Source organism: Strix uralensis, chromosome 20, assembly GCF_047716275.1.
Source record: "Strix uralensis isolate ZFMK-TIS-50842 chromosome 20, bStrUra1, whole genome shotgun sequence".
Classification (NCBI taxonomy): Eukaryota; Metazoa; Chordata; class Aves; order Strigiformes; family Strigidae; genus Strix; species Strix uralensis.
Window position 1 is genome coordinate 4,549,856 of NC_133991.1, and position 12,049 is coordinate 4,561,904.

Consider the following 12,049-nt stretch of genomic DNA (forward strand, 5'->3'; position numbering starts at 1 on the left):
ATGGTGAAACCCAAGACCAGAGCAACCTGAGAAGCAAAAAAACCTTGGTTTTCCCTCCCTATTTTTATTTTTGTGCAGCAGGAGAAAAAACATCCCTTTAAACCCACTGACACGCGCATCCCTTCATCTTGGGCCCAAACCGAAACTGCTTCAAATTCCCAATGATACGCATATCTTATCGGGCCTGCTTTGCATAGCACATAAATATTTATTTGCTTTTAATCCTGCAAAGCAAACCTGCCTCGTGGCACATTTCCCTTAATCGGCAGCTCTGGCGCCCGACGAAGCGCCAAGAGAAGCAGCGTCCCAAATTCGGAGCTTGCTTTAGGTGCAAGGGCAGGGAAATAAGCAACCAACGTCCAGCACCCGCCACCTCCCAGGGTGCCTGGAGCGGTTTGGGGGGTGCCGAGGCGGCTGTAAGGCACCTCCGTTCCTGGCCACTGGGGAAAGCAAGAGCCCGGTTCAGGCGCCCCATAAATAACAGAAAATAAATACATGTGCATTGTGGTTTGGGTGTGAGAGGTAGCTCGATGCTGATTTAGCTCCGGGATGGTGATGCTTCCAGGAGAGGTGATACCAGGGGTGGGGATCAGCCCCACGAAAAAAGAGATTTTTTGGGGCTGTGCAAAAGGAGAGCACCTTGCCACAGGGAAGGCAGAGGGCACGCAGCTTATTTTTCAGGCTCGCAGCTTATTTTTTGCACATGTATTTGTTGGGTTGAAAAATGAAAACCCTCCGATGTCTTAATCCATGAGATGGGAAACACACAGCTGCACCACCAGGGACTGCCTCGGGCTCTCCGTCACCCCAATTCAGGATGCCACTGAGCACAGACCCATACCCCAAACCTCACCGAGACCCACACAGCCTCATATGCCACGAAACTTGTAGAAACTGATAAAAACAAAAAGAATCTTCAAATACCAAATCACCCCAACACCAAAAGCCCCCTAATTACCTCTTGCTTCAGCCAGAAGGATGGGAAGCACCGCACTCGCCTGCATCCGTCTCCACTCTGCAACGATCAGAGCATTCAGATCGGGACCCACGGAGCCTGAGATTGTGAATTAATTTCTTAATCAGTTCCCCTTAAATGGATGGAAAGCAATTAGGCAAGGGGTGCCCGCTGCCCGGCAGTGTGAGTGCCAAGCCCAGGGGAGCTGGGGAGCTCTCAGCGCGGCTCTTTGTGCCACACGCAGCCACAGAGCAGGTAAACACAGAGCTACTTTATAATGGGCAAGTAAATATTTAAATAGGTTTATTTCGGCCACTCTGCCGCTGTGCCTCATCCTCTGTGAAGTTGCTGACCTGGGTGGAGCCCAAAAACCTGATTAAAAGCAAAATGCTGTATTCCCCCAAGATGGGAGGAAGCGCCTTAACCTCTTGCTGAGGCCGGTGATCTGGAACCAGGAGAAGAAACCACCCTGGCCACCCTACAAGAGGCTTTCTGTGGGCGCGGAGTGTGATCCTGCATCTCTCTGGCATCTTACAGAAGCGCTTTTTTGCAGCCCAAAACCATGACCCCTGGGATATCAGCACTTCCCAGGAGGGGTTCTGCTCCATCCCCCACAAACGCCTCCCCATAGCCCTCGTGCCCATCCCCTTGCTGCTGGGGACATGAAGTCCCCTAAAGAGGCTGGCTGGCTCCCCCCAGCATCCTTCCACTACACAAAATACCAAGGGCAATAAAGAGAGATTCGAGCAGAAAGCAAAATCAATACCGAGAAGGAAGGTTCTGGGCTTAAACGCTTTTCATAGCACCACCTGTGAGAAGCAGGTTAGTGAAGGAAGCGGGGGAAAAAGGACAGAAAAACCCTCAGCACACACGTTTAAGAGGAACGGCATTTGCTGTGAGGTTTTCCATAAGCATCACTGATGGTTTCTAGGAGGGGAGCACGCAGGAGGAGTATAGACCCAGCCCAGAACCCCCTGAGCCTGATCTGACCACAAGTGAAGAGTTATGGGGAGGAGGAAGAGGAGGGAGACCCTGGCACTGCATCCCAGCTCCCACCTGGGCGATGCCAGCGTGCACCCCAACTGCTGCCATTTTGCTTTTGGGGGGTGCAGAGCTGCAGGGAGGGGGCACATGGGGACACCCGGCCAGCCGTAAGGGACAGCCACCTGCCCACCGCTCTCCTTGCCCGCAGCCCCAGTGGGAGCCATTTTCCTTCCCGCTCTTCTGGTCCCGCACCCCCAAAAGGGCCAGCTCCGGCTGCCGATGGGTATCGGCTTCCCTGCCCCACTGGGGACAGCAACTGGGGGGAGCTGGGCACGTGCCACAGCAAAGCCCACCCACAGATCCAGGGGGGGAGACCCCCACATGATGGGAAAGCCAGCATCCCTGAGCATCCTCAGCAGCGGCTACCCACAGCAGAGACAACTCCGCATTATTTTTAATTATTGGCTTTAAAATAATAAAGAATGCCTACGTGCTCCAGCACATTGATGGCAACCCAGCACAAGCCCAGCTGTTAAAAATAGCCCTTTCCAGGAGCGCGGCTGCCAGCCACCCACAGGCACCCTTGGCCCTGTGGCACGTGTGCTCTCTGCTCCGTCCATCAGCATCACTGCACCAGGTCCACGGCACGCCAGAAGGTCAGCGAGCGTGGAAATATTCAGAAAAAAATAAATCAACCAGAAGCCAAAAAAAAGAAAGAATACCTATGCTGCTAGGGGAGAAAGAAATAAATCAAGAGGAAGAAAATTTATTTGCAATGAAGCCACAACCCAAGCAGCCTGCTTTCAGAGAGCATTTAAAGACGAGGGGATTTGTGTGCTACAAGGCGCTGAGGGGAGGCAAGCATCGCTCTCGCTGGCAGCTAAAGTAGAGGAAACTTTTGCATCGCTGCGGCGGCGCTGGAGCCGGCTTTTATCATGGAGAGCCTCGTGCGCCGGCAGCGATAGGGCTGGATTTCTGCAGGTGTAATTCCCACGGAGATAAAGACCTTGTTTTTCAACAAGCGGCGGCATCGTACATAAATTACAACAGCAAACATGGGGAAACAAAGAGGTTTTCAAGAGAGCACGTAATCCTTGGAGGGGCGGCTCGGGGAAAGCCGGCGGGCGGCTGCGGGAAGATGATGTGGGAGAGGTGTGGGGCTCATCTCGTGCTCTCCCACCCCCCATAAAGGTATAAACCTTTGGGCAGGTAGGGAAAAAAAAAAATTAACCCACCTAAACGATAAGTATTTAAGGGGCCCAGGATAGAGGTAGAATTGGATGCTGGGACATGTCGCTGCTGCCTGCTCTTCCCTGCAGTGGGATCCAGCAAGGAGCCGTGGGAACGGCACAGCAGATGCTGGATCCATCCCAGAGCCAGATCTTTGCTCCAGGAGCCTGCACGGGGAGGGCTGGGGTTGCACCGCAACGGGACTCAGGTCACGCTCGCCTCTCTTATATGTCTTTTTTCCTCCCCTCTCTTTTTAAATAAAATAAATAAATACAACCTGACACTAATTCTAACAGTTTTAACAAATGTTTAACGTCCTGTTAAAGGTTGCCCACCGCCCGCTCCCGCTCCAGATCTCTATTAACAGCACAGGGGCCGCTTGGTTTGAACCGCGCTGTTTATCGGGGTTCCAGTGCCTTCCAGCTCCTCACCCCCGCTGGGCAGCCCCAAGACAGCCATCGGGCAGCGGTGGCAGGAGGCCAGCACTTGCCAGAAGCCTGCAGCCAACCCCAACCAACCCCCCTGCTCTCCATGCAAGCCCCTGGCCGAGCTTCACCTGGGGACACGGGGGGGTGTTTGCATTTTTGAGGGCAAACCCACCAAGCTCTAACACAGGTTAAAATGCTGTAATTTCACTTTGGGGGTTTCTAGGCATTCTTCCCCAGAAAGACAAGACAAAAATCACAGCCCAGCGATGCCCCTAAAGGGTGCGGAGCAATTTATTTTCAGTGATCCTCCTCTAATGAAGCTAATTTATAACCTTGTCAGAAAGGCGCATGCAGACTTGGGGCACCGGCACAGCTCCCTTCCCCCCGCCTGCCTTTCCCGGGATGAAAACCTCCAACCCAAACCCCAACCAGGATGTTTATTTAAGGCCCAAAACCCCAAAGGCACTTTAAACAGAGTTCCTCACATATTTTGCCGACCTAGCATGATCCTTCCTGCTGGCGATTGCAAAAGGGCTTCCAGCACCCAGGGGGGTGCAGGGGGTCCCTGCTGACGCCAGGACAGGGTTGTCCCACCACAGATTGGAGCAAGGATGATGCTGTGGGACCCAGGGGCCTGGTAGCATCTTGGGGGACCCTCACAGACCAGACCACCCCCACACATCGGGGTCTCCACGACTTGGCAACATGGTGACCCAGTTTTTGGGGGACTTGCTGATGGCCCTACCACCATCCCAACAGCCCCACCACGCTCCGATGCGAATCGGTGCTCAGCAGCTGGAAGGGTTCAACAGCTCATCCCCCGACTGGTTAAAAGGGAGGAAACCATAAGAAAAAGCCCTTTCTCCATCCGTACCAACCACTTCTGTTTCTCCTAGGACATGCAAGACCCACGGCGGACACCGGCAAGGAGCAGGGGAGAGGCAGCACAGCAGGCAGCTCCCACCGTTCCGCCACCGCCGTGCAGCAGCACTTTAGCAGATGGTGGATCGTAACATCGTTATATTTACCTAACGAGATTGCTTTATTGTAGCCCTCCAACAATAAAGCGAGGGCGTCTAAAGGCGGTAGCCAACTCCTGGGCTTTGACAACCCAGGTGCCAAAAATATATCTAGATATTTTAAATCTATATATAAATCACGATTTCAGAGGTCATGTTAATACACTGGGGTTTTTTTTTCCCTGTACTAAAACACATGTGACTCGTATGCAACAAAAAAGATGTACAATTCACAATGCTTTAAATCCTCCCGAGTGCTGGGGAGCAGAGCTGTGGTAGCAATTCAGGCAATGCCATGGGCACGCAGGGCTCAAACCCCAAACTACCTGGCCCAGGACACGCGATGGGCGTGCCAGAGATGGCATTCCTTCAGGCAAGGACTATCATTCACTGTTTGCACAGCAGAGAGGGTCCCAGCCTCCTAAATACTAATGCAATACAAATAATAAAGATAATTCCCACATATTTAATCCAGAGCGCTGGGTAGAAATGATAATCAGGCCCCTACTAATTAGGGAGACATAATCCTGCTTTTCCTACAGGTTTTTCCATCCCTGCCTCCTACCCTGCAATGAAACAAGCAGAAAACCGACCCAACGGGGAGAAGTGTGACTTTGAGAGAAGCCTCAAATAGGCCCCAAAGCCCGACCACTGCAGGCACAGCCCTGTCCTACCAGTGCCAGGGGAGATATGCCAAAACACCTGTCCCACGGGGCTCGGTACCAGTCCAGCCCCGACTGCAAACCATCCTTTGGGGTCCCCTTTGGGAAGGTCTGAGCAGCAGCATCCATCCAGGGAAAACCCTACCCTTGCCACACATATCCCTCTGGGGTCTCTGCCCTGGGCTATGGCCCAGCAGCTCATCTCAAACCTCATCCTAAACCTTCCAGCATCCCAGAGGCTCTGTGGGACCACTGGCAGAGGGCAGGCAGCGGAGGGCAGCGCCTGCCTTACCAGCACAGCTCCCAGGTGCTGTCATCGATGCGACGTGCCACATGTGCTCACCGGTGCCGAGCCCTTATAAAGTGGTTGGGCTTAATTTCAGGTGCAAGGATTGCTGCTAATTAGAAGCGAGGCTGGGTTTGCCTCTTTCACCTGGGCAGGTCAGCGCGGGGGGCTCTGCCCGTCTCCAGGGAGCCACCTCCATCCCTGGTGCGATGGCCAGAGCCATCCCCTCCGCCCAGGGCCAGCCCTTCAGTGCCACCAGGCTGGAGCCCCAGCAGCAGATGAGCAACCTGGTGGCCAGTGTCCCAAGGCAAGGTCACCTCAGGAGCCACCAAGGAGTGGGTGGTTTCCCAGGCAGGAGACACATCCATGCAGACGCAGCCAGAGGTAAAGGCAAGACGTGAGCTGTGCTGAAACCTGGGTGCGGAGAAACACTGACCCCTCCACACCACCTTTAAAGATCGACAAAGCATCTTCTCGCACAGCAACCAGATAAAACCAAGGAGGTCTTCTTCACCCGCTGCAATGGCTTTGTTTCCAGTGTGACCTTGCTCCAGAGGACTCCCTCTCCACTCACCACGAGTTTTCCCTAAGCCAGACTGACCGCCTCTATGTTCTTCTAACCAGCAGTTACCAGAAGGAAGCTTTGAGGTTTTTTTTGCTTTTTTTTCATCAAGGGAGAGGAAGCCAAGGGCTCCTTGATGGCCTCATCACTGGCACAACCCGTGGCTGGGATCCCATGCATCCATCCCCTGCCTTGGCCAGGGTCGGGGCTTTGTTCCAACATCTCTACCAAACGCCTCTTCTCATGTAAAGGGATTTTTCAGCCCCACTTCAAACTACTACATAAAACTGCTGGTTATCAGAGCCTGGGCACCACGCATTTCTCTCAGAAGCGTGCAAATCCCTCCAAACTCTGTCCACCCATTACAGGGGGAGGTTTCTCCTCCAGAAACATCCCAGCTAAGCAGGACACACAACTCCTGGCAGGGACCAACACACACACACATCACCAAAAAGTGCAAGAAATGCTCCAAAAAATAAAAAAAAGGTTACAAAACGTCCTGCCCACCAGTGGCCCTTCTGGCCATCTCCAGAGGGATCTACACCCCAAAGCACCCTCCGAGTTCCCAGGTTTTACTCTGCCCGTGGGGATCCAGGAGCGGATCAGCAGCAGGTCCGTGGTGCCCAAGGGGACTTTGCACCCACCCACTCGCACCCACTTGGATGGCTCAAGGGTGCAGCTAGACCCTGGCTCGCCCCACGGGGGATGTCCCCCATGGGCAGGGGACATCTGGGTTTGTCCCCTTTCATCTTCTGGGGCAGAGATCCCAGGCACGCAGGCGGGTGCTGGATGACATATTTCCAGGACCTTTTCTGGGTCCGCACTGACCTCCTCACCAGTGTTCGCTCCTTTTGATGTTGCACGTTAAGGAAAATGAAGACAAACACCTCAATCCCTCACCTGAGAGGTGGAGATCAGCTCTGAGGGGCGAAGCCCTGGTCAAGGACAATGACATCCACGCGGACACGCAGCAGCAGAGCGATGCTCCTCACTAGTCCTCTGCTCATCCCACTGAGGTTAATTCTCCTCTTAAACCAGCCAGACCAGCACGGAGCAGAGACAAGGCAACGTGAAGCCAGAAAACTCAAACAGAAGCTGTTTGCGTGCAGGAATGTAAATCCCACCTCGGCACAGCCTGCTCTCAAGGAGGGGATTCGTGTACCGAGTGCTTTTCTTCACAGCATCCTACCTATGGGAAAGCCTTGCTGCCGCCGTAGGTAAGTCCCTCAGAAATCACTGCCAAAGCGTTTGCGAGGCGGCGTTTGGCAGCAGCTCCCAAACCAGGACGAGACACAGGGGTATTCCCACAACAGTGATGCCCCAGCTGCTTTGGGGGATTTCTCTGGCAGCAGCCCCCCATCCCAGCCCATCGCTCCACTGCCACCACGGGGGCACCACGCAGTGGGGCCCAGCACCCACCCACACTCACTTGATATTTTTCTCTTGGGCTCAAAGCAAATTCAACCAATGGAGCTGCACTAAGAAACGAAGTATTGAACCGGCGAGTAAAAAAAACCCCAAACCCCCAATCCATAAAGTCCACCTGGACCCTGGCCATGGCACAGCCTCAAGCCTCCCACAGCTTCTAACCAGGACAAGGGCTCCTGACCTCTTTTTAAAGACAATGCTTCAAGAGATGTAAATAAAACATGTCCTGTGAAGGGACAGGCTGCAACAGGGCAGAGCAAGGTCCTGGGAAACCTTGCTCCAGTCTGCAAAGACCCGCTGCTTCCTCGGCAAACCTTTGGCCAGGGCTGCTGTTTGCCCCCAGCTCCACTGCTCGGGCCCCAGATGGACACCAGAGGCCCTTCCTACAGCTTCCAGCTGGGCTCTTCCCAATAAATGAATCAATAAATAAATTTTTAGCTCCTGGATGGATATCTTCATCCACAGAAGGGGCTCCCAGTAGGTCCTTCCCTCTCCTCCTCCCTGTTCTCAAGGGGAAGGCTTGTGGTGGCAAACCCACCCCACGTGCCTTCAGCATCTGCCTCTGCTCTCCCCAAGCCCCAGAGGAGGTTTGTCACTGCCGATGAGGTGCAACATGGGCAGATGTGGCCAGAGGGCCAGGAGCAGAGCACGGACAACACCGCAGCCTCTCTCCCACACATCCCCTTCCCCACACCACCATCCACTCACACCCAAGCCCAGCCACCCTGGGAGCAGCAGTCCCCATCCACACCTCTTCCACGGTGAGCCGCCACCACGTCCACCCACCACAGGCATCTGCAAACGCACGCCGGCGGCACAAGGAACAACTGCACCCGTTGGCCGGCGGGCAGGGCAAGGCAGGGCAGGGCAGGGCAGGGCACTGCTGCCCAAGGCAGGGATGGCCAGCACAGAGCCCTGCGCCCACCCCAGGGGTCAGCCCCGCAGCGGGCAACCAGCTGGGGACGAGGCTGGTCAGCAACCGGAGTCCCTCGGCATTCCTCCAGCCTGGCTGCTGGGGTGCAGCCGCCAAAATTCCCAAAGGAAGTACAGGGCATTGATAATTGCTGCAAAAAATTTGAGCTATTTCCTGCGGGAGCAGCAGATGGGAATCCCCCATTAGCTCCAACAGCAAGAGGTCGCTTGTTTTGGTCTGGGATTTTGGGGTTTTGGGGTTTTTTCTCCTTCCTTTAAGCAGAGCATCGCTCCAGTCGTATGTGATGCACATCATGCAGGACAGCCAGACCTGTTCCCTCTGTGCTGGCCCCAAAGCCCACCCTCCTGGTCACCTCCTGCCCCATGCAAGGTCCCACTGGACGCCTGCTGGCATTGCGCCGGGCTCCTGGGACAGTGCCGGGCTGCCAGCGAGGGCACCGCGTCTCTCGCCCGGGCTGGTAGGGCAGGTTGCTAAATACGTCCCTGAGCAGGTTCCTTCCCTCCTCTCCCAGCTTCTCATTAGCAAACCTAAACGAGTAGCGACCCGCGGCAGCACCAGCAGCTCCTCCGCCAAGACAGGAAAGCTCTCCCGGGAGGGACAGCAGAGGGAGGTGGTGGTGGCCACCCGTGCGTGTCCCCTTCATCACCCCCCAGCTCCTGCGAGCACCCCGCAAGGGCAGCTGCCTGTCCCCTTCCCCTGCCTGCACCCAGCGGCAGCACATCCCGGGCAGGGTTCACCCCAAAAACGCAGCCTTGAGAGGCAATGCCCGCTCCGACAGCAGCGGCGCATGGGAGAACCAGCGGCACAGCCCCAAACCGGGGCACCCTGTCCCTGGTGGTCACCAGTCACCGGGCCATCAGCTCCGCGGGGCGAAGGGAGAGGAGCGGGGGACCTGCGGGTGGCCACAGAGCCACCCTGCGCTGCCGTGGCTCAAAGGCGACCCCAACATTGCCCCGATGGCGCCACAGGCCGCTGCGCCAGGGCTCGCTGCTCAGGCTGTGGGAGCCCACGGGACGTGGCCTTTAGCCCCTTGGTCATCGGGGGGGTCAGGTCTGACACCAGCGGGCACCACACCGCTTCCCCATTTCAGAGCAAGCGCTGCGGCAGTTTCCACAGGAGAAGGAAATTCCGCGGGCTCAGACGGGCGACCGCCGATGTAGTGGGTCTGGCCATGCCGGTGGGGACCGGAGACCCGCGATCCTGCGGAATTAAAGGCGCTCGCGTCCGCGGGATTATTCCCCGGCTGCAGCACTTCCAGCAGCTCCTCCAGCGGGAGCGGCGCGGGGCGCAGACACCCTAAGCCGGGGGCTCCCATCACACGAGGCTCCACGCCGATGGCTCCGGGCAGTTCCAATGTCCAGAGTTTGCCCACCAACGGGCGATGGATGTGGCAGGAGGCCAAGTGACTGACCCCAAAGCACCCGTGACACCCAGCTCCATGGCCCTGCAGCGGCACCAACGCCTCCTGGGCCGCTCTCGCCCAGGCGTGTCCGCCGCCAACACCCGGGAATACCTGCGCGGCACCGCCGGGTCCGAGACTCGCTCCGGCACAAGACACATTAATAGGATCGCTCCAATTTACAGCTTATCCCGGATAAACCCATCGCCAGCCCCGCGCGCTGGGAGGACAAGGGCACCAGCTCCCCGGAGAGCAACTTTCTCCCCATCATGGTCATTCCCGCTCGCCCCCACCAGCACCGGGGAGCCGCAGGGGCCGTCTGTCCCTCACCCCCAGGGCCGTGGTGCCGAGGCCGGGTTCCCAGCCCAGCCGAAGCCCCCGAGCGCTTCGTCAGCTCAACCCTGCGTTTCTATTTCCAGCCGCGCTGGCGGAGAGGGAGGCGAGCCCCGGCAAAGCCAAGCTCGCAGCTTCCCTTCCTGCCCGGCCCCGCCAGCCGCAGCTGGGGCAGGTGGTGGCCCTGGAGCTCCCGAGGGACACGGGACACCGCTGCGCTGGTGGGCACCGAGGGCCAGCCCGGCACCCCCCACCCGACTGCCCCGGCACCCCCAGCACTGTCATACCCCCCCAGCCCTTCTGCTCCCTGCACCCCGCTGCCTTAAACACCCCAAGCAGCCCTGCAGCACTATCACCCCCAACCTCTAATGCCCCCCCTCCTCCCCTTACTGCCTCCTGGCATCCCCCCCAGCCCTGATGGACCCCACCAACCCCATCAGCACCCCCAGCAGTGCCCCCCACCAGCTGCAATGACTCCCCAACCCCAATGAGCTCAACACCCCCCCCCAGCCCTAATACCCCAGCATCTCCCCCGAGCCCTACAGCCCCCCAACATCCCTCCTAGCCCTGATGCCCGCCCCAGCATCCCTGCCAGCCCTACTGCCCTGCAGCATCCCCCAGCCCTAATGCCCCCCCTTTAGCCCTAATGTCCCCCCACCTCTCGCCCTATCACTCCCCAGCACCCCCCAGCCCTAATGCCCCCCTGCACCCCCCAGCACTATCCTTCCCCAGCATCCCAGTGCCCCCCTGCACTGTCCCAGCCCTGCTGAGCCTAGCATTCCCCCCCAGCCCTACTGCCCCCCAGCATCCCCCAGTCCTACCACCCCCCAGCATCCCTCAAGCCCTAACGCCCCCTGCACCCCCTTAGTCCTAATGAGCCCAACATCCCCCCCAGCCCTACTGCCCCCAACACTCCCCAAGCCTTGACGCCCCCCCTGCAGCCCCGCAGTCCTATCCCCCTCCAGCATCCATCCCTCCCAGCCCTAACGCCCCCCCTGCACTCCCCCAGCCCTAATGAGCCCAACATCATCCTCCCCCAACCCTGTTGCCCCCCAGCATCCCCGCCAGCCCTACACCCCCCCCCGCACCCCCCCCCCCCTGCACCCCCCCAGCCTTATCTCACCTAGCATCCCCCCCGGCGCTCCCCACCGCCACCCCCAAGACTGGGACGAGGGTTGGGGGGGGGGAACCGTGAGGAGGGGGGGGGCAAAACTTTTCCTTACCGCGGGCGGCTCGGGCGCGGCGCTCCTGCCTCCCCCGGCGAGGCTGCGCGGGAGCGGCGGGGGCGGGCGGGCGGGGGCCGGGATGGAGCCGCCTCCCGCCGCTGCCCTCCCCCCCCGGGCGGAGCCGGTACTGCCCGGTGGGGGCTTCGGGGAGAGAAAGGGGAAAGGGAAGGGGAAGGGAGGGGGGGGGAAGTGGGGGGGGGGGAGGGAAAAAAAAAGAAAAAAAACACCCCAAGCTGGGAAGGGAGAGCAGCTCTTTGTTCTGTAATCCCAGTAAAAGTGCCAGCCATTCGCCCCGCCGCTAATCCCAACCCCGCTCAACGGCACCATCCATTGGCTGCCATTTACATACGGGATTAACCAGCCCGATAACCGGACGGGGGGGTCTGGGGGGGGGGACACGAGCTGTGTTAAGTCCTTTCACGCCGGAACGGCTCGGCGCGGCTCGGCGCGGCGGCCCGGTTGGCTGCTGGGGGGTTTATGGGGGTGCAATGGGGACCTGTCGCCACCTGTTGGCGTTGGCATGGCTGGGCTTGGCACGGTACGGCTTGGGCTAGTGTGGTCTTTGTGTGTTTTGACTCGGTTTGGCACGGTATGGCTCGGTAT

The 12,049-nt window shown here is 58.1% G+C and overlaps 1 protein-coding gene across 3 annotated transcripts in view; it reads right to left on the reverse strand.

The window, feature by feature from the left end:
* GTF2IRD1 (GTF2I repeat domain containing 1) overlaps positions 1 to 11,549 on the reverse strand; it is a 67,691-nt gene extending 56,142 nt beyond the window's left edge. For all 3 annotated transcript variants that reach the window (XM_074890521.1, XM_074890522.1, XM_074890518.1), the window contains exon 1: positions 11,444 to 11,549. The gene's annotated coding sequence lies outside the window, so the exon portion shown is untranslated. The remainder of the gene's footprint in view (positions 1 to 11,443) is intronic.
* Positions 11,550 to 12,049: the final 500 nt, after the last annotated feature.